At 31.7% G+C, this 23,804-nt stretch overlaps 1 long non-coding RNA gene across 21 annotated transcripts; it reads left to right on the top strand.

Moving 5' to 3' along the window:
* The first annotated feature begins 10,461 nt into the window (after positions 1-10,461).
* Positions 10,462-16,016, top strand: LOC110897946. 21 transcript variants are annotated; one of them, XR_004877134.1, is made up of 12 exons: positions 10,478-10,603; positions 10,703-10,838; positions 11,527-11,619; positions 11,777-11,849; positions 12,060-12,114; positions 12,663-12,786; positions 12,894-12,963; positions 13,056-13,148; positions 13,328-13,417; positions 13,504-14,647; positions 15,607-15,653; positions 15,846-16,016. It is a non-coding gene; the product is annotated as an uncharacterized LOC110897946 (long non-coding RNA). The 21 variants fall into 21 exon arrangements; XR_004877138.1 differs by having other exon boundaries at positions 10,479-10,603; positions 13,504-13,705; positions 13,802-13,890; positions 13,969-15,995; XR_004877131.1 differs by adding an exon at positions 11,082-11,177 and having other exon boundaries at positions 10,462-10,598; positions 10,790-10,838; positions 13,504-15,995.
* Positions 16,017-23,804: the final 7,788 nt, after the last annotated feature.

Genomic DNA, 23,804 nt, shown 5'->3' with positions numbered 1-23,804 from the left:
TTCTCACACTTCTGAATTAATGTACACTATCCCTACCATATATATATATATATATATATATATATATATATAGGACAAAGATCCGTTAGGAACCACCCTTTATTGCGAGAACCGCGAGAACCAGTGTGAACACAAACAGTAATATCTAAAAAACACCCAAATTTTTTTTTTTATTTTTTTACTATTTTTTATATTAAAATCGCTACTTTTAGTATCCAAAAAAAAATTTTTTTTTTGGCTACTAAAAGTAGCGATTTGAACATAAAAAATAGTAAAAAATAAAAAAAATTAGATTTTTTTTTATTTTTTTAGATTTTTTAGGTTTTTTGGGGGTTTAGTTTTTAGCATTTTAGCTTGGGGGTGGGGAGGGGGGTTTAGGTTTTTGTTGGGGGGGGGGGGGGGTTAGGTTTTTTTTAGGTTTTTTTGAGGGTTTTAGTTTTTAGCATTTAGCTTGGGGGGTGGGGGGGTTAGGTTTTTTTTGAGGGGGGGGGGTTAGGTTTTTGGGGGGTGGGGGGTGGGGGTTAGGTTTTTTTAGGGTTTTTTTAGTTATTTTAGGTTGTGTTCACATTGGTTCTCGCGGTTCTCGCAATAAAGGTGGTTCTCGCATGAACCTTACCCATATATATATATATATATATATATATATATATATATATAATGTAAGTATCTATAGAAAACCCACTTTAATTTAGAAAACCCGGGAAACTCAAAGCTCCCGATGTTTTTTTTTTCTTGAAAAAATTTACACATGTTATATACATGTTTTTAAGGGTTTTGGGCAAAAAAATCAAAAAAGCGCCGAGTAGATATTTTTTAAAAAAATAAACAAGTTTTGGTGTAACACATGTTACAAATATGTCAGATGAATGTAACATGTGTTACACCAAAACTTGTTTATTTTTTTAAAAAATATCTACTCGGCGCTTTTTTGATTTTTTTTTTGCCCAAAACCCTTAAAAACATGTGTAAATTTTTTGAAGAAAAAAAAACATCGGGAGCTTTGAGTTTCCCGGGTTTTCTAAATTAAAGTGGGTTTTCTATACATCCTTCCCCTATATATATATATATATATATATATATATATATATATATATATATATATATATATTCAGAATTAACTATGACTTCATTCAATTTTTTAGTATGGGTCTTTCTTTTAAACCGTTAAGCCGGTCAATTCAATAACTGGTCTATTTATATATGTTGTTATTGAGTCAATCTAGAGACTGCATTATAAAGCCTTATGGAATGTCATAGTGATTTTGAGATCCAACCAAAATATCAAGTCCATCTTAAATCAAGCCTACTCAGTTTGAACTTTGAAGCCCTACTTCAAATGCCATATGTGATTTCTTACATGGGTATAATTACTTAAAATGGGCTTATATAAAAAAAAAGGTTTAACTGGTTATTTTTGTTAGGATGAAAGTCTTATTTTTTTTTTTTTTATAAATCAAGTTCCTTCTAATTGTCTTGTCTGTATCCAAAACATGAATTTGTGTAACTTACTATTTTTAAGTGATAGCCCATAAATTTAGCTTTGATGAAATTAAATTTTTAGAGTTAATTACAATTTGTTCTTTTGTGGTTTGGGTCATCTTTTATTTTGTCTCTCTCTAGTAAAGACTTTTTGACTTTTTGTGCTGCATATATAGGGAAAATTATCAAAATGTAATGCTCCTGTGTCTATGGGTGAACTTATCCAATATGAGAAGCGTTTGACAGTAAAGTTGAAGAGTCCATGAATGAGGTGGTTACATGTGTCCAACAAAGGTCCATGATGCTTCGGAAGAGTCATCTGACGCTTCGGAAGAGTCCACCACTAACGCTTCGGAAGAGACCATGACGTTTCGGAAGAGACCACTGACGTTTCAGAAGAGTCCACTGACGCTTCGGAAGAGTCCACTAACGCATGAGCTGCCTTTTGCCTTTATTGGACACATGTAACCACCTCATTCATGGACTCTTCGGAAGAGTCCATTGACGCTTCGGAAGAGTCCACTGACGCATGAGTTGCCTTTTTGGCTTTGTTGGACACATGTAACCACCTCATTCATGGACTCTTCAACTTTACTGCCAGACGTTTCCCATACCGGATGAGTCCGTCCATGGACGCATGAGGGTGACATTTAGGTAAGTTGAGTTGGTCAAGTGACATTTTAGTAATTTTCCCACATATATAAACTGTTATTTTCTTGCAATTTGCCTCCCAAACGTTACATTTCTGTTAGTATGAGGAAACTTTTTTTGTGAAAAGTCTATTATACCATTTTCCCTTTTCCCTTTTCAGTATGAGCCCATGTGGTTTTATGAACCCTTCACATTTGCTTCGATTCTCCTTTTACTATGAATTTCCCACCAAAATTAAGTTTGACTATTCAACTTAATTGAAACATTATATAATATATAATATCTCAATTTCCGACCAATAACATACATTGACTTTTAAAGTCAAACGAATGAAAGTCAAACCAAATCAAGTGTTAAGTTGTAATTAACTCAAAAGTCATACTACAATATATATATGTGTGTGTGTTTGATCATCGATCTTAGCCACACGCATTCCGACTAGCATCATATAATATTATTAGTTCAACATGATTTGATGATGTTGCTGTCATGGGTTGCTTTGTCGACTTTAAGATATCACTATGCCATTATATGTGAAAACGTAACATACATGAGATCATGGTGAATCTGATAGACATCCAACATTTGTATACCAAGTGATATGAGACTTGCTATTTTTCTCGTAGAACCGCCTACATCCGATGTCCCCAGATATGTCTTTTATATAATTTCAGTGTTTACATTTTTGGTACAGATTGTATCTTGTTTGCACATTTATAGAGATTGAAATGTTAGATATCATGTTATTTGAGAGACACATTAGTGCAACGACTACAATTATGTATGATACTTCCTTGCACTCTTCATGGAAGATGTATGGATAATTATCTATATCAAGCGATTGGACAACCATGGGCGTGTTCAACAAATGAATATCGTCCATGTAAAAATGTGCCAACACACGTTAATCTGATTTAGACCATAAACACACTTTTTATGTGAAGAATCCCAAAACATTTAGAACATAAAAATAGGGCTTATGAAGTTTGTATTGATATTAGTAAATCAATCTCACGTTCATTTGGGCTCGTTTAATCCCAAAATACCACAATGTGGCCGTCGACTACCAATATTGTCCTTGTTGCATGTTCGCGTCTGGCCAACAATGGACCATCACTATACCACCATGAACAACCATTGATCACAGTTTCACACACACAACCGGTTCACTACCTTTGTTAGAAATTTATTCAAAATGAGTTTTTCACTAAATATTTTGGACATCAATAATTATATTTATATATGTGTGGTATAAATAATAATTAGTGGGTTTGTGTTCTATGTGGTGAGAGGATCATAATAATGAATCAAACTATGTCCAAAATGGAGCTAAGATGAATAGAATATCGATGCTCGAAGTTGAGTGATTGAAGTGAATATTTCTAAAACTTTGGTGACTCTAGTATAAATTCATCTTTGTCATAAATTAGTGGTTTTATGACATTTAATCTCTATTCAAGAGTCATGATGTAAGATTTATTATGTCTTATTATTTTATTTAATATGACATTAACATGAATTTAATCCTTTTTGACTCATAATGAAGGTTTTTATTGTTATAAATATCTTTAAACAATAGAAATTAAATATGGAGTTTTAGTTTTGAGTATAAAAGAAACTTATGACTCTTTGTTGGATAAAAGAAAGAAAATAGAGAAAAATGAGATGAAAGAAATATACTAGAGAAAATTATGCACAAAGTTTTATAGAATTTAGAGAGGAGTACTCTCTAATTTTTCCACCATCACCAACTTATCTTTATTTTCCCTCGTAAATTAGAACACTATGATACCCGGTGCTATCTCGGGCGCGAGTGCCATCTCCGGCAGTACACATACTGTTCCGGTTGTTGTACCCTGGGAGACAGAACCGTCTGAGAGGAGGCGCGGAATCTGTTTTAAGGGAAGCGTGTTGAACACGTGCCTCAACCAAAACCATCAACAATTTTGCTTGTCTTGCAGCGGAGTTTCGATCTCGTAGGTGCGGTTGAAGTTTTCAAAGACATTGGCTTTGAATCAAGATTGGTACAATTTAGTTGTATTTTATATTCGTTTATTTAGTTTTGTAATCGGTATTGTACTAGTCGAATTTCCCACGAATAACGAGAGTCTCGTTATTATATTTATTTTATTAATATTTTTAATAAAACGTGAATCTAGTTCCTACAATCTTAAAACAGACTTTCGTGAAGATTGTTGCTACAATCTTAAATCTCTTCTCTACGAGGATTTAGGTTCACGAAAGTTAAAAATATTAATTGAGATTTTTGTTAAAATCTTGTAAATATTTTTGGGAAATATTTTTTTTAGTACAATGAGTCGGATTAGTTTTGATGATTGGTGTACAATCTTTAATCCGAATACCGTGTTGCAAAACGAACGTTTTGATTCATGTTTTAGAGTTCATGGGTTTTTTGTTCGTGTTTAGATAAATCGAACCATATACAAAATAATATGTATTTCAATATGTTTTGAAATACTAAATTTTCTAATGTGCGTATTAGAAAAATATATTTAGTAACCCCATACAAAAAATGTTTGTAATATTTTATTTATTTATTACAAGCATGTTATAAACTTTAATTGGTATATTAATATTGGTTTAAATGTCTTGAAACACATATTTTTTCTAACGAGTGTATTAGAAAGTAAAATTTTTTTTATAAAATTACAAGTTTTAAAACATTTAAGTATTCTAACAAGCATGTTAGAAATAATTATTTTGTATAATAATAAGTTTTAAAACAACTATATGTTCTAACGAGCGTGTTAGGAACAATGTTTTAAAGACGGTTGGATGTTCTAACGAGCGTGTTAGAAACAATAGTTTAAAGACGTTTAGATTTTCTAACGGGCATGTTAGAAAAGATTATTATTACAAATAATTGTTAAACGAGCGTGTTTGAAACAATTATTTTGGATAATAAGAAATCTTGAAATGGTTTCGTATTTTTTTATTTCTAATGAGCGTATTAGAAATAGTTTTTTTTATAAACTTCAAAACCAAAAAAAATTGTAATAAGTTATTTCTAATGAGCGTGTTAGAAATGATTTAATGACTTTGGCAATTTTTTAATTTTCTAACGAGCGGGTTAGAAAACGTTTATTTTATATAGGCCAAAAACGGCTTATGGCAATAAATGATCGTTTAATTCTAACGAGTGTGTTAGAATTTTATAGAATAGTAAGGTTTAATATCATCTATTATATCTAATGAGCGTGTTAGATACGATGATTTTGTAAACCTAACTACTTAAAAGACGATCAGATTTTCTAACGAGTATGTTAGAAAAGATTTTTGTTGCAAATAATTATTAACGAGTGAGTTGGAAACAATTTATGGATAATAATTAACCTTTTAACGGTTTCGTCTGAACCTTTAAATTTCTAACAAATAAGTTAGAAACGGTTTTTTACATAAATGTTAAAACGGTTTCGTACTTGTTTATTTCTAATGAGCGTATTAGAAATAGTTTATATTGTTTTTATAAACTTCGAAACAAATTCTGTATTCGTTTAGGTCTAACGAGCGTGTTAGAAACCTTTTAACGATTTGCAATCGTTAATTTCTAACGAACGGGTTAGAACCGGGTTAACCATGATAAATTATTTAACATGATTTGTATCCGGTTTATATAATTTCTAACGAGCGTGTTAGAAAAGGTTTGTGTTTATTTCTAACGAGCGTTTTAGAAAACGTTCATTTAAATAAACCAAAAGTGAATATATATATATATATATATATATATATATATATATATATATATATATATATATATATATATTTATCTTATTTCTAACGAGCGCGTTAGAAACGGTTTACTTTATAAAAAAACGAATATTTTGAATGTTTGATAAACATTTAAATTCTAATTAGCATATTAGAATTGGTTATCATACAAACCACTCGTTTTAACGATTAGTAATCGTTATTATCTAACAGTGGTTAGAAATGGTTTAAATATGATAAACCAATTATTAAAACGACGTGTATTCGTTTTATTTTTCAAACGAGCGAGTTTGAAGTTGTTTTATGTAATAAACTATTATAAGGTTTATTGTTTTGATTTTTAATCTAAACATAAATATAAAGTTTATTTTTAAAACACTTGCAAAACGAGAAATGTTTTGAACGAATAAAACATGTCTTTGCGAACTATAAGTGATTCGATATACTTCCACGAGAAGTATAACGTCTTGAACCATATAATAGTCTCGGAAAGACTATTTAGTGAAAAACAACTCGATGTTGTTATAGACATAATAAGTTGCTTAACTACTTGCGAGTAGTTAATTGTAAACAACTTTATATTTTTGGACAACTTGTGATTATTCAAGTTTAGAGTTCCAAGATGAGGGAGTACCTCAAAACATGACACCGAACGAAATAATTGCGTTTATTTCGGTCAAAAGTGTTGAAGATAATAACACTTTGGCATTTGATGTTTAGACATCTTTAGTGTATCCGTTTTATTTTTTGTCCACTTTTATTTTATTATAAATGGTAGACTATCGTTTGGGTTTATTTCACATAAACAAATGGTCTAAATTTAATATAAGATAAATATTTATTTTGGACTACTACTAATTTGTCAAAAGGATACACATTTTGGTACAAAGTGTAAAAAGTAATTTACACAAACACAACGAGCGGGTTGTGATCATGACTTAGGTAATAAGTCACAAATCAAACATCAAATGCATAACGGCGTCGTAAGAAACATGCTGAATGGTTTGAGATGAAATACACGAAAACGAGATATGTCATCTAATGTTGAGAGCATCAACATGGAAATGCACATGTGAGTTTTTCATAGAATATAACATATATATATATATATGTTATTATTGTAAATGATTTTAATAAATTTAGAAAATTTATTAATGGAATTTGCAATAGTGATGGATTTGTAGATGTTTCTACCACCATCAATGTTGTTTAAACTATGTGGAGGCTTGGTCCTCAATTTGGGAGAGTATCCCAATACATGGTATTAATGAAACAACAACGTAAATGTATATATCACTATAGGCATACGGGAATGCTTTGTTGTTGAGAGTTAATCTAATTGGCTATATCTCAAGACTCAAGTGATTTTATACAAAAATTTTTCATCAAAGTGACTTAGATTAAGACTTATGTTTAAGTCTTTAGGAAGTCAATGGTGAAGCCTTGGAGATAAAAAGACAAACGAGTTATGACCCTAATGGATGGAGTTAACTATGGTTTTGAGGCCTTCATAAAACCGATGGTTTTGGAATGGTAAAATAAAATTCCATTATTGTGTCTAAACTAAGAAAAGAATGTTTGGAAGAGATAGTGTGTTATCTCTTAAGGCTGTGAAGAATCAGAATGATGCATCTTCTGTTCACATGCTAAAGTCTAAAGCATGCTAGACTAATACTTGTTAATTTATATGCTCGACGGAGATTAAATTAACTTTAAACATTCAAAATATGTGATGACACAAGAACGAATTTTGTGCTAAAACAAAACTATAAATATAACTTCATTTTAGTCCAAATGGATACTTAATTAAAATGCAAGCAATGTGGGGGAGGAGCCATTTAAGAAACAAACCCTTTAGGGTATGAAGAAATGGTAGTTGAGAAGTTTTCTCAAACTCAAAATGAAAGGGAGAACCTTTCATCTCCCCATTTGGATGCTATCCAAATTACACTTAAATGTGGGGGTGACTTGCATTTGAATGTAGAAATGGTAGTTGAGAAGTTTTCTCAAACTCGAAATGAAAGGGAGAACCTTTCATCGCCCCATTTGGATGCTATCCAATTACACTTAAATGTGGGGGTGACTTGCATATATTGTAAACGCATGACCAACTCGAGTACACAATGGTTATATGGAGTCAATCGAGTAGATTGGACTAGAATGCCAATTGGTTAGATTCAAAATCTAGTAAGATATCAGTCATGACACATCAAAGGCATGGTGAAAACGTGTATAGCCATGAATTGAATTTCATGTCATTCTAAAGACAAGGTACAAAACTGCATCCAGGTTGAGATCATGAGTTATAAGTCTTATGAATCGACTAAAAGGCAAAAGTGGCTAGCGAGCCAAGAATACGTTAGAACAACTGATCTAAACTGAAAATTATTGTTGTTGACTTAGCAAAGTCAACAAATAATTTTGGATCCAACAACCAGTGGGTTGATAAGAGATCAAGTTGTGGAATGAGACTAAAGCCCATGGAAAAGGGACATGAGGGAAACCGAACCTAGCTGACTGGAGATCCCAAGATCTAGGTTCAATAGGACAACTTAATCATGAACCGAAGGATAGTCACTGTGGGGGCATAGCTAATATATATGTTTATGTATAAGCTAGTGTATGTGTTCATATATCCCCTAAAACTATAAAAGAGTGTTTAAATACGTCCTAGTCCATTCCTATAATATTCAGTGACATTGTTGTGAGGCTAAGCATAATATATGGCTAATTGATTTGTGGAAATCATAGTAAGCCATAATGCTTTTAATGATTCAAAGGAATCACCTATGTGAGAGAGAAGTAGGGTCGCTTCGAATGGCATTGTGGGGCGCGCAATCCTAGAGCTCTCGCAGAACCATGCAAGTGTTCCAGGACCTTAATAGGACACGATAGTGAGGGGATGGCCCGGCTAGGGAAAGTATTGTGTGAATGTATATTGTCGCTTACACAAATGGGGGGTTGTTCAAGGACATCACGTCTACAAAACCCTAGTAGACTAAGTGTGCTTCACAAAGGAAGGTTCAAAGGCAAAACCTACCCATCCTGCAATACTCGACTGTCGAGGTTTCATCGGGGAATTTTGTGTGTTTTAATCGATCTCCATTCATGTGGAGGATTGTTGGAAATTTAGTGAAAATGAGTTTTTCACTAAATATTTTGGACATCAATAATTATATTTATATATGTGTGGTATAAATAATAATTAGTGGGTTTGTGTTCTATGTGGTGAGAGGATCATAATAATAAATCAAACTATGTCCAAAATGGACCTACGATGAATAGAATATCGATGCTCGAAGTTGAGTGATTGAAGTGAATATTTCTAAAACTTTGGTGACTCTAGTATAAATTCATCTTTGTCATAAATTGGTGGTTTTATGACATTTAATCTCTATTCAAGAGTCATGATGTAAGTTTTATTATGTCTTATTATTTTATTTAATATGACATTAACATGAATTTAATCCTTTTTGACTCATAATGAAGGTTTTTATTGTTATAAATATCTTTAAACAATAGAAATTAAATATGGAGTTTTAGTTTTGAGTATAAAAGAAACTTATGACTCTTTGTTGGACAAAAGAAAGAAAATAGAGAAAAATGAGATGAAAGAAATATACTAGAGAAAATTATGCACAAAGTTTTATAGAATTTAGAGAGGAGTACTCTCTAATTTTTCCACCATCACCAACTTATCTTTATTTTCCCTCGTAAATTAGAACACTATGATACCCGGTGCTATCTCGGGCGCGAGTGCCATCTCCGGCAGTACACATACTGTTCCGGTTGTTGTACCCTGAGAGACAGAACCGTCTGAGAGGAGGCGCGGAATCTGTTTTAAGGGAAGCGTGTTGAACACGTGCCTCAACCAAAACCATCAACAATTTTGCTTGTCTTGCAGCGGAGTTTCGATCTCGTAGGTGCGGTTGAAGTTTTCAAAGACATTGGCTTTGAATCAAGATTGGTACAATTTAGTTGTATTTTATATTCGTTTATTTAGTTTTGTAACCGGTATTGTACTAGTCGAATTTCCCACAAATAACGTGAGTCTCGTTATTATATTTATTTTATTAATATTTTTAATAAAACGTGAACCTAGTTCCTACAAGCTTCTCTCACTCGTTGTTTCTCTTTCATAAAAGGAGAGAATGAGGATGGATCCATTACCGGGGAGATTTGAGGGTGAGTGGGAGAGTCGGTTATAAACCAATTGAAACACATTCAAATTTGAATCCATGATATTGTCTTCACACACTTTACTTACTATTAATAATTTTATGTTTTTTTATTTAATAAAATCTTGTCACATGCACTTGTATGTGTCGGTGCACACATGTACCACACACATTTGGTGGTTGGTGCGCACATTAACTAATTAGATAAATTTTAGCTCATGTTGATAAATTGTTAGATAATTAACATATCTTACGCACAATAAGTCACTAATTTATTGAATTAATCTATACAACCTAAGAAAAGCCTTAATTAGAGGACACATGTCCCCCTCCTAGGACCTCTAAAGCTCATTTTCCTGCCAAAACTAGGATCCATTCATTTCCCTGTGATGAACCAAACGCGGGATCCATTTACAATATTTCGGGTCATTTGTGCATCCCGTATTTAAATAATCTAACCCAACTTTTCATTTGCATCCTCTGGTTTCCAACATTGAGCGTCTTCTCCAAGTTTCCTCTCTCATTCTTCTCCAAGCTTCCTCTCTCAATCTCAAACGTCTGGTAAGGTAAATCGAATATGTTCTTTGTAGATCCAACATAAATTTTGCAATATATATTGATGATTCTTCATGCTTAATTACTTATTTTGTGTTTTGATTTCTCAGTTGTTCCATCTTATTACTAAATCTAGAAATGAATCAAGTTTTTGATATTAAAGAAATAAATTGACGCTCCCACCGTTGGTTCTCTAGGGTTTCCATTCAAGCAATTCGTTCGTTTGTGCCTCAAAGAACAAAAAAGGTAAATTGTCTTCTTTCTTTACTATCAATTTTTCCATGTAAATTGTTTGTTATAGGGATCCGATCTTGATTTTCCTATTCTGTATTGTTGAATGCTGATTATATTTCTTTTTTTTTTTTTTGATTGTTTTGCATTCGTTCGTAATCTAGGGTTTCTCCATCTTCAAACATACATGTGTTCTAATAACCAAGTATATTGTAGATTTTGATATAAACCCTAACATAGTCGCACATCTCACATCAGATCCTCCCTTTCTCATCCGATTGTCAAGATTCATCACTAAAAACCCTAATTTCCTTCTTCCAATCAGTTTCATAAGCTTGCTCTTTGCGATCGATGGTAAGATATATCTGTTTACATACATCATGCTTCTTACAATCCCGTCTTCATTTTAGAATCCATCGATTCGAGAAAGGGCGTTATTTGTTGTGATTTTTAGTTTCTTTAGAAGATGAAGATGACGCCACTTTTTGTTTCTTTTTTTCCTTTTCTTTCTTCCTGTGTTCTAGGTTTTGGTTAATTTGTAGTTTTGATATTTATTAGATTCAATTTGTAGTTTTTATAAGTATCTGTTGGAACACAAAATGGACCAAGCCAATTCCTTGATTTTGTGTAGGAATCTACCCTTTCTGATGTAACTCTACATGTTTTATGGTATTAGTGAATGATCTTTATTCATGGTGTGTAGATAAAAATGACCCGACTAAGAACAAGGAGGAGAGCCATATCAGTTTACTTCAAGTTGGTTCAAGATTATTCAAGAGTTCAAAATTCCTAAGTTGTAAGTTTGTTTAAATGTTATTAGTATATGTTTTCCATGTAATTTATTTATGTGATGTTTAATAAAAATGATCAGTGTAGTCTTTAACATTCACATCCAGCCTCAAAGTTTCATGAATATCTACTGATTATGTCTTCCTACGGTTTCTTTTTGTCAGAATGTGTCAATGGTGGCTAATCAAAGGATGATAGAAGTGCGCTATATTAGAATTCAAGACGGTAAACTAACAGGTTAGACTAATAACGGGTCATAACTTATACTTTTTTATACCTGTTAAGACAGATTGTGCTGGGAAGGCTCAAAATACTTTTTGTCCTGCCACTTTATAACCGTTCTTATCCATTGTTTTCAGCTTAAGTTGGTTAGTGAAGTTGCGTGTTAATTATGGCGTCCTTTCTTGATATATGCTATTATCCGATACAAAGAGTTCACCTTTTCAGGTAAGAATTTGGAGAAAGTATGATGGAACTCTCATCTCTGGAGGAGTGAGGATTGGTGAGTCCTGATTTGTCCTCTCACTAATAATTTGCCTTCTGTAAATAATGGTAAAAAATTTGGATGTACGCATAGGTGCCAACTTCTATCAATTTACTAGATATGGGGTAATGTTTACCTCAACAGGCCGAAAGTAGAATTGAAATAAACCCTTTATTAAGCTAAAATCAAATGTGTCGGATGAAGCTAAAAACATGCCCAAGTTGTTGAATCAAATATAATAACTCTAAATCAAATCAAAAAAGGAAAATACACATATCACTTTCATGATATCACTTATTAATTTTTTTTTTTGATATTTTGGTTAGTGATATTTGAAATATGTGATATGCAAATATCAAAATCAAATAAATTAATTAGCAGCAAATCGGAAAATAAAATTATACATTTCACTTTCACATTATAACTATGTTTTTAGATACTTTTTCTGAAAGTTAACAAATAAAAAGTTGTTAGAGAAAAAATGAAGTAAACTATATGGCTATGGGGTATGGGGGTGGTGAAAGAAATTGATAGGTATGATCAATGATGTGATGTATCTTGATTAGGTATCAAAAGGTGGCTATTTGGAGGTTGATGTTCAGATATATGGAGTTGGTCTGTGGCATACATGGTTTTATCGTGATTTGACCATTGCTGGAAGACTGATTATCAAAGAAGGAAAAAGTGACGGTGCATCTTTCTTCCTGTTTAACCATGTTTCCGTTGAAACTTATTTTTACTCCGTAAACGGGTCAAAATTTGCAACTCTAATAGCTGTGTTGGCTTTGGCTGGATAGGGTTGTTAATGATGGATTTAAGGTGAATACACAAACTCATCTGCTTCCTGTGCTGGAAACATATGTTAAGGTGATCATTTTAATGATTTTAAGTTTATTTGAATGTATTAGTGACACATTTTGTTAGATAAATGTAATGGCGTGTAAGTATATGTTTATTAGGCTGAGCTCAATAAAGTGGTTGCTGATAATGGCCCAGATGGGAAGCCTATTGAAAGCCCAAATAGCCAGAAGCATCATTCTCTTCTTTTACAGGTAATGCATTTTATCTATTTATTTATTTTATCTATTTTTGTGGAAGGTCTATGAATTGCAAGGCTGTCTGTCTAAACTGCCATTGAGCTAATGTATGTTTTAAGGGAGTGTTTGGATGTGTGACATGAAACAAATCGAGATGAGGTCTCAATAGTTCAACTATGATTTTATGGCTGTAGTGGGGAGTGGCTACAATGTCAGGGTGATGATCCGGCGTTATCTGCTGATGACTTAGTGGGTTAGGCTGCTGGTGTTTTTGGCTATATTAGGTAAAGTTTTCTTTTGCTTACTTTTTAAATTTTTTTTTATAAATGGAAGAAGTTTAATAGATATGTAAATTGTTGTTCCATACCAGGTGTATGTATGTGCTTATGGGCTGTTTGGCTATGTTTTATTTCAAACACGCTGAATAAAGCATTTAACTGCAAATGGAGAATGAGACATGTCTAAATTTACTAAACTGTGTTGGCATGGTTTTAGTAATGACAAAACGTATTTGCGGGTTAGATTCTATATACCATTTGAGGCATTAAACCTTTTCATTTTACAAAAGTAAGGTTCGTAACAAGCGACAGTGAGCAAAATATTGAATATTTGAAATAAACAAATCGAGATGAGGTCTCAAGAGTTCAGCTATGATTTTTTGGCTGTAGTGGGGAGTGGCTACAATGTCAGGTGATGATCCGACATTATTTGCTGATGACTTAGCTGGTTAGGTTGTTGGTGTTTTTGGCTATATTGGGTAAAGTTTTCTTTTTCTTACTTTTTTTTTATAAATGGAAGAAGTTTAATAGATATGTAAATTGTTGTTCCATACCAGGTGTAGGTATGTGCTTATGGGCCGTTTGGCTATGTTTTATTTCAAACACACTGAATAAAGCAACTGGAAATAAAAAATGAGACATGTCTAAATTTACTAAACTGCGTTTGGCATGGTTTTAGTAATGACAAAACGTATTTGCGGGTTAGATTGGATATACCATTTGAGGCATTAAACCTTTTCATTTTTTTAAAAATGTAAGGTTCGTAACAAGTGGCGGTGAGCAAAATATTGAATCTTTGAAAAATCTATATATAGGTCTTAATAGTTCAGCTATGATTTTCTTATAACTGTCTTTATGGTTCGGTCAAAGAATCCACAATAGAAGAGTTAAAAATGACAGTCATGTCACCTATGCCTGGGATTTGGCCCTTGCATATTAATAACCCGTCACCCGAGATTTACAAGGTATTTGATGCATTTGGATATGATTTCTTTCAAACTTATTTCAGCATATGGGCTATTTCAAAAGTATAACACATTGTCACTTTATTGTGTTTATGTTAACACACAAGTTTTGTACTTTGTACACTAATGCTTTCGAGTGATTGTACGTTCCTCTTCTTATTGGTTGTGATGTTAAAACTATCATATCATACTCCCAGTATCCCCTCGAGTTAAGGAGTTCATTTCTCTAAACCAAGGGGCGTTGCTTTGATTAAAAAGTCAATATAATCAGGTTTGAAACTTAAAGGCCATATTTCTATTTTGGTTCTACTCCTTGCTACTTTCTAGAATGAACTCCTATTCATGCAAAGTTTTAGGCAAATTTGTCATCAGTTTTGAGACTTAAAACTAAAAAAATTAGTAAAAGTAAATTGGGTGAAATGAGTTGAAAGTCAAACGGAATGTGTCAATAATGCTTGCCTATAACCTCTTAAACTTCTTTTTTTTTTTAAAAGAGATGTGATTATTTCTTTATAATATGTTTTTTAATCATACTTAACATTTTAGTTGTTTATAAAATTGTATAAGAATGGGTAAAAAGCTTATGGGCCAACCCAAACTGACCTGATCTATGACAAGCCTTACGAAATTTACCCGTTTTAATCCGTTATGCAACCTGCCAATTTGAGCTTGGCTATCCGCTGCAAATCACATAAGTTTTGAAATTAGAACTATCATATTGAAGTTATGCAAGGGTGTTTTAGGCATCTTAAAAAATTGAAGTGCAACGGCCAGGTAGATCACATCTTCCTTACATAGTTGTCAATAGTGGGCGTAGCGATCGCTATAGCGTGCTACATAGCGTATAAGTCTAGGCTCGCTATTAGGGGTGTAGCGATAGATAGCGATAACGACAATTTAATTCTTTTTGGAAATTTTAAGCTACTTGTGAGCAAAGAAAGAAATGAATTCCCGTAGGTATAAAACTATGATTATAGTTCAGCAAGACTTTAGAAGTTACAATATGGATGGTGATCGGTTTAGGTTGTTTTTTAAACTTAGAAACTGACATGATGGCAATTTTTTGTAATGTTTATGTGGGTTTAGGTTGTTTTATAAACTTAGAAATTGACACGACGGCCAATTTTGTAATGTTTATGTGGGTTTAACATATATTATGGATAGCGATTAAAACACATATAGTTAATTCATTTTATGTATATTTTTGTAACTTTTCATTTTATTTTATAGTATGCGTTGCGGTGTGGTTTACTTTCAGCTTCCGTGTGTATTAAGGGGTAAGATTCGTTATCATTGGTTTTGTGGTCCAATGATTGTATCTCTTTGAGTTTCCATTGGCAACTCGGCTGGCGAATTGTTGTACCATTTTTTAGTATTAATGGAAGTTAGATTGACCAGTGACTATCTTATGCTATTTTATATGTATGCATTCAGATCATCATGTTTGGACAGGGTGTGTTTTGATGCAGGTGCATTTGGTGATTGATTGGGTTATGAGTGCATGATTCCAAACAGAGTTTAATATTTTATATGTATATGTATTTTTAATTGTATTTCTACTTTGTCATTAAATTATGTAATATGTCAATTTGTTTATATATATTTTATTTATATATTTATGGTTAAGAACTTATTCTTTATATTTGAGATTAGCAAAAAGATAAATATTTGTTTTGTTATAATTAAATAAAAGTTAAATAGTTTTTACCCAAACTCTGCAGTTTTCTGTTGTATTTGTTTTTTTGGTTTATATCGTAGTAATTTGCACAATAACAGCCTCATGTTAGATAATTATGAATTTAATTCTTAATTTATACAACAATAATAATAATAATACTAAAATCAGGTGTAATTTTCATTTGGAAAATAAATGTTGTTAATGCAACAACACAAACCAACTAATTCTAGACCACCCCACGTTATAGGAGGTTGACTATGGTGGTCGGGTTTGGTTTAGCTAACCAATTCGGTTTGATTAAGTGGGATCACATATACACATGCATTTCTTTATTTACTTTTACTGTAAAAGTGAGGTGTGATGTAGAGGTATTGAATGGTTTAGTGTTGGAAGAAAAAATAAGTTTGAAATGGTTGAGGTTTGGAATGATGTAGCGAGTGATGTGACGGGTTTGGATTTTGGGCTTTAACGAGCGTTTTGCATGCTCTTAGTATGAGATTGATTATGATTAGATGCTTTTAGTACGATTACTCATATCTGAAGCACCTTATGTTAGGAGAAAAGATGCTTCCAGCAACTCATAAAGTTTTGAATAAAAGTAGAGTTGCATTTGGCTTTAAATTTAGTTGTCCAATTAATCTATATTTGAAAATTATTTTTAGTTTTGAAGACGTAAACGTTTAATTAATATATCTTATTAGTCAAGCATTATTCATATTTTAAAATATATATATAGTTGTGTTTAAGAAAATTTAAATATCCGACCCGTGAGTATTAAAAAAATAAAAAAAGTGGAAAATTTTCAACAAAAAAAAAAAAAACTTCAAACGTACTAAAAATATTTACAAATTTACAAATTTATAATTGAAGCTGAACATATTTCATTAGGTGATGATTGTTTTTTCAACTGGTCTAAAACGAATTCGAGGTTATTGGTTACGAAACTCCAGCAAGTAGAAGTGTTGGAGTAATAGAGTTTCAATATTTCAAACCAGAAAAACATATTTCTTACATTTATTTTTCAATTCTCTTTTGTTACGTTTATAGTACAATGCTTCGTTTTGTTTTAATATTTAAATTCAGATTGCCATAATAAGTTCATGCATACAGTTCGTTTACGATAAGTAACATAGAACTTTTTTACCAAAAGTACAAACATATCATTTTTCAATCTCGCGAATTTCACGGGTATTAGCACTAGTTAAAATAATATAAGCCATAAACGGGTTGTTACATAAAACATCCGAATCTTTCTATGCTTTCCAGAAAGTTGGCAAACTTTTCTTCTTGGTGTCATTGTAATTAGGAAGCCATGGATGGTTAGATACTCTTTGTACACGTTGATGATTGGAATTATCAGACTCCTTTGTGAAGCTTTTGTCATTGTAATTAGGAAGCCAAATATATTTCCCGTTTTGTTTTTTAAAAGTAAAGGTACATATACCCATGGCATTATAGCCTAGTGGTATCTTGGTGGTGGGATAAGACTTATGACCATTAGGTCATGGGTTCGACTCCTACAAAAGGGGTTTTTCCCAGATTTATTGGGTTTCCTCCTGAATTGGTGTATAGGCATTATTGCCTAGTGGAGATGGATATGATCGGGTGGTTCTGCTGGTGGCACGATGATACTCCAGTGGTCCGTCAGTGATCCAAATTTGCCGTTCAAAAAAAAAAAAGGTACGTATATTTTTAACTTCATGAATCTTAGCAAAAGTTTGTTAGCATTATGAACCTAAGACTAAAGTGTTGACGTTCAAAAAAAAAAAAAAAAAAAAACAAAAGACTAAAGTGTTATATTTATTTAACAACCTTTTTATTAATGAATAATCGGCCTAACAAGGAGCTAGGACCTAATGGTACACCAAGTTTTACACCTAAAACTTTTATTTATCAATTACATTAAGTTAGACCACATTGACAATCCAGTCAATTAAGTTTAGCCAAGTTCTTAGACTACCCACTATCACAAACCCTTAAATAAGACAAATAACTTTTTCACTTTTAAAATATTAAAATATTAACTAGTGCCACGACCAGTTCATCCTTGCAACCTTTGGTTGCAACCTTGAATTGATTATCATAATATTTTTTGTTTCTCTTTTTATTATTACAATATTTTTCTTTTACTTTATAACTCATATTTATTTATAGGGATTTTTACATATTTCCCTCTTAAGAAGTTTTATTACATATTTCCCCAACCCATAAATTTAATTACATATTCCCCTTCCTAAAGAAGCCTTATTACATATTCCCCCAATCTCTAAATTTTTATTACATATTTCTCCAATCTCTAAATTTAATTACATATTTCACCTTCCTAAACCCCATATATTACATATTTATCCATTTCGTTAAAAATACTCGTATAGAATTACTATTTTACCTTTAATGGGTTTATTAAGTGAATAACTACAGTATATTTCCTAGCTTCCTGCATAAATTTAAAAGTAACAATTTGAATAGTATTTTTAAATCTTTGTATGTGTTTAGAGATAAATAGTATAATTAATATTTTTAAACAACTAAATATAAAGTCTTTAGAGATAAATAGTATAATTCAGGAAACTCTTAGTTACAAACAATTTACTTTTTTTTTTTTTTTGAAATAATGGACTATAAAATATTTGAAAACTCTTGGTGGTAGATGATTGTCACGTTGACGAAGGCTTGTCGTGGATAGCTGGAGTCATGTATCTAGATGTAGAACTTTAGTAGATACCAACTTACAAAGTAAAAGCATAGTGGTAAAAACTCAAAAAAACAGATGGATCAGGATCACTATTTCTCCAGTTGTTATAATTTAATAGTTATGAACAATTTTTTACTGGAAATAACAAAAGTCATCTGGAAACACATACAAAGATTTAAAAATATTATTCAAGTTGTTACTTTTAAATTTATAATTATTGTAGCAAGCTAGTAAATATATTGTAGTTATTTAATAAACCCATTAGGGGTAAAATACTAATTCTATAAGAATATTTTTAATTAAATGGATAAATATGTAATATGAGTAGGGTTCCTACGGAAAGTGTGTTTTTCCTAGAAAGTCTAGGAAGCGATCTGGTCCATCAGATTGGTGTGTTTAAGGGTTGAGATTAAATCAATGGCAATCTTGTAATATTTAACTATATTTAATAGATTGTTTTAAATGATAAGGGGCAATTTCGTCATAACAGTGTTTTAAATCAATCAAAAATAACCGTCAATAAGTCACATTTCCTTATTACACGCGAATTTCCCTCTCTCTCTAAACCCACAACGAAATCAATCAAAAATCATACCAAAAGTACCTATAATCATGGATGAAGATAAGAGATTTTCCAACTTCTATATACGTAAGATCAAACGGACATTGTGTTCTGTGTTTTAGTTGGCGATTAGGGTTCAATTGTGTTCTACATTGAAGTATTTTATGTTTGCAGGGAAGAGATTAAAAAAAAGGATTTGAACAAGATGGATGGGAGCAGACTTGAAGTCGCCGGAAGAGAAAACACAGTCGCCGGAAGCAACGCCGGAAGAGAAAACACGGTCGTAATCTGCTTGTAAAACACATTTGTATGAATCTGCTTGCTGTTAAAACACAGCTGTATGAATCTGAATTGCTGTTAAAACACAGCTGTATGAATCTGAATGATAAAACACATTTGTATGAATCTGCTTGCTGTTAAAACACAGCTGTATGAATCTGAATGCTAAAACACAACTGTATGAATCTGCTTGCTGTTAAAACACAACTGTATGAATCTGCTTGCTGTTAAAACACACCTGTATGAATCTGAATGTTAAAACACAACTGTTTGAATCTAAATGCTAAAACACAACTGTATGAATCTGCTGGCTGTTAAAACACAGATGTATGAATCCGAATGCTAAAACACAACTGTATGAATCTGATTGCTGTTAAAACATAACTGTATGAATCTGAATAATAAAACACAGTTGTATGAATCTGCTTGCTGTTAAAACACATCACCAAGAACAAACTGTTAAAACACAGTACCAAGAACATGCTGATAGATTCCAGCAAGAAAACGAAGGAATGATTGATATTAAGTGAGATCAGAAATCGAAAACAAAAAATTTCGAAATTTATGGATAGTTAGTTATTGAAGATAATTTCCTAAAATAAAAATAGATTGTGAAAGTACATAAATGCCCTTTTAGATAAAATCCTTCAATGCCACATGTCGCGTTCTTATTGCTTTCTAGACTTTCTAGGAAAAATACACTTTCCACCCAACTCATACTCTATGTAATATATGGGGTTTAGGAAGGTGAAACATGTAATCAACTTTAGAGATTGGGGAAATATGTAATAAGACTTCTTTAGGAAGGGGAAATACGTAATTAAATTTATGAGTTGAGAAAATATGTAATAAAGCCTCTTAGGAGGGAGAAATATGTAAAAATCCCTTATTTATAAAATATTGATTTAGATTGGGTTACGAATGTGAGCAAAAAGTTAGATTGGGTTGGGTTGGGGAGATGGAGGAGAGAGAAATTAGTTTTTTAATAAAAAGTTGGGTTGAATTAGGTTGTGATAGTTGATAGTCTTAGTCCATAAGAAAAAGAATAAGAATGGCCAGTTTTTGACTTCACCAGCAGTCAATCTTATGCACAGGAGAGTTCCTTGGAATAAGGATCAGCTTAGTACTGATACCGATATAAAAAATACCTGAACCAAAAATCACTAAATATGGATACTGGTACTGGTATTGTACCAAACCAGTACCGAACCAAAAGTATCGCTACCGAAAACACTAAAAAGTGGGCAACAAATTGGTACAAAAAATAATTGGGCACGAAAAATTCAGTACTGATGATACCAGTACCCGACCTCAAATGCTCATTCCTAGTCAAAGCCTTTAAGCACTTGAAAGGAGGAAAGACTAGATTTAAATCCCACAACAGACAACAGAAAATAAATTAAAATAAGTTCGAATAAAAAAAATGCTCAATCCTACCTTGAAAGACCAAAGTGTTACAAAATGCTCATTCCTACCTTGAAAGAACAAAGTGTTGCATTTTGAGAATGATAACTATGTGATATTTTTAAACCTAAAAACCAACTCAGTATATAGGCCTGTAAATGAATCAAATGTTCATAAACTGTTCATGAATTTGTTTGGCAGGAAGTTCGTTTATGTTCGTTTATTTAATAAATGAACGAACACGAACAAAAAAAATTGTTCGTTTAATTAAATGAACGAACATGAACACACTTTGTGTTCGTTCATTTATGCTCATGAACGTTCGTTTATGTTCGTTCATGAACGTTTTTTTTAATTTTAATAAATACATAAATAGTTAGATTTATATAAATATTAGGTTTTCTAACTACTTATATTAATATGACTAATTAGTATATTTATGAACTTTAATTTAGATATGTTTTCGGATGAATTGTAATATATTAGACTTGTTTGTTCAACCATGTTAATTTATGTTTGTTTATGTTTATTCAAATACGTTTAGTTAATTTTTTTTTGTTTATGTCCATTTGTGTTCGTTAATGTTCGTGAACTGTTCGTTTAGGCTTTAAACGAACGAACATGAACGAACACGAACAAGTCCGATTTCTTAATGAACGAACTGCTCATTTATAACACGAACTGTTCATTTATAACTCATATCATTAATTTTTCTCTTTTTAATTAATTAGTCAACTAATCATTAATTATCCTACATATAATATACAAAACCTACACATATCAAAATTTTCTTACATATACCCTACACATTATAGAATTTTATCATACACAATCGAAATTTATCCTACACACCTCGAAATATATCCTACACAACTCGTAATTTATCCAACGCAATTAATAATTTATTCTACACTTTAAATTAAGTTGTTGTTTTTTTAATTTGGAAAAAGTATATATTTTGAAAAGAAGTTACAAATTTAATTTAGTTAGTTATTAAAGGGGAAGAATACAAATTAATGATTTATGTAAGTTTACCAATATACCCTTATATTAAAATTAAATGCAAATATTAAATGAAGTAAAATGAAGCCTTCTTATTGGTTGAAACTTCTTCTTTTTTCTTCTTACAAAAAAATTCTTCTCATTTGAACTCTCCACTATATATATATATATATATATATATATATATATATATATATATATATATAATAAATCAATGTGTTATTCGTGTTATCCATTGAAGACATCTACCTTTTTATTTTTTCCACCTTTCTTTTTCTACTTGTGTTATTTTAACTAAATAAGTAAATAATAAATTAATATTAAATCTTATCTTAGTTTAATTTCTAATAGAACCGTTCTATTTTTTTTAATAAAATATTATCCTCAAATTTAAATTGTTAATTTAAGATATTTTTAAACAAAACAAATTATTTATCATGAAAATCAAAATTTGTATTAATATATTATATTTATTTGTATTTTCAATACTAAAAAAATATTATATCGATTTTATTACATAATTTATAAATCAAATTGTCAGAATTGGTACCAACATTTTATTACTCAAATGGTTGTTGATTTGCTTTTTGAATAATGTATCTTCTTTTCAAGAACCACCTCCGCCATCACTTTATCCATCGCGTAGTGAGTATATTCGTTAGTATTTATAAAGATATAACTTTCTTTTACTATTTGGTATATAAAATTAGATTTACTCAACACGTGTAATTAGGTCTGAGTAATTTACGGTTTTGAACCATCAGAACCATGGAACCGAACCGGAACCGCTAGATTTGAACCGTATTGTTGTATTTAGGGTCTGGTTCCGGTTCTTAAATTTGGGTTAAAAAGTTCTCTGTTTGGTTCCGGTTATAACTGAAGGGTCTATTGAAAGAAACGCTAAAACCGGTTTGGGTTTAAATTTAAATATCATATTTTAAAACTCTATTAATTGTGCTTTTGACATAATTTTTTAAGGTAGTTTTTGTGCTACAAATTTGTTGTGCTTTTTAAGGTTTTCGTCGGAACCGATTTGAGTCTAACATGTACAGATTGTGCTACAAATGTGTACTGTAAATATTGCAAAATCAAGATCCCGTTACTTCAATTTTTTGAGCACCAAGTCCATATGTCAGCAGCAATAGACATGATGTATTGTTGTTATTATTATTATTATTATTACTAGTACTCGTACTATTACTATTATTACTCTTATTATTACTATTATTATTACTTGGATTTCCGATGACTAAATGTGATTGTTATTTTTTCACTATTTTTACTCTTATTATTACTATTATTGTTATTATTATAACTAGGATTTCGGATGGGTAAGTGTGATTGTTATTTTTCACTACCTTTCCTAAAGTATCACTCATAGATAGAAATGTAACAAGTATTAGGCATTTTCTAAGTACACTTTAAGGGTATACGGGGCACTATGCGGGGAGTGGGGCGGTGACCCAAGTCCCCGAGCGGGAACACCGTCGCCATCACCGCGGGGAGGTGGATCGGGGAGGGGGATCGGGGAGGGTTCACCGCGTGGGAATTGCGAGGATCGAGATGTTGCCGTTGGGCAACGGTCGAATTTAAAAAAAAAATTCAATTTTAACCAATATATATAACTAACTTAATCTAATTTTTTACCACACCCATTCTACCCATTCTCAAACTCACTCTAAAAATCTATCAAATACAACACAAAGCCAAACCGAGCAATGGAGAACCAACCCGCGAAGCCAAGAAAAAATCTAAGGGACGTGGCTCGCAACCGTCTCGTGGTGGTTCGAGCGGTGCAAGTGCACAAC

The sequence above is a fragment of the Helianthus annuus genome, chromosome 13 (assembly GCF_002127325.2).
Source record: "Helianthus annuus cultivar XRQ/B chromosome 13, HanXRQr2.0-SUNRISE, whole genome shotgun sequence".
Taxonomy (NCBI): Eukaryota; Viridiplantae; Streptophyta; class Magnoliopsida; order Asterales; family Asteraceae; genus Helianthus; species Helianthus annuus.
The sequence above is the reverse complement of the archived record's forward strand: the minus strand, read 5'-3'. Positions and strand labels throughout refer to the sequence as shown.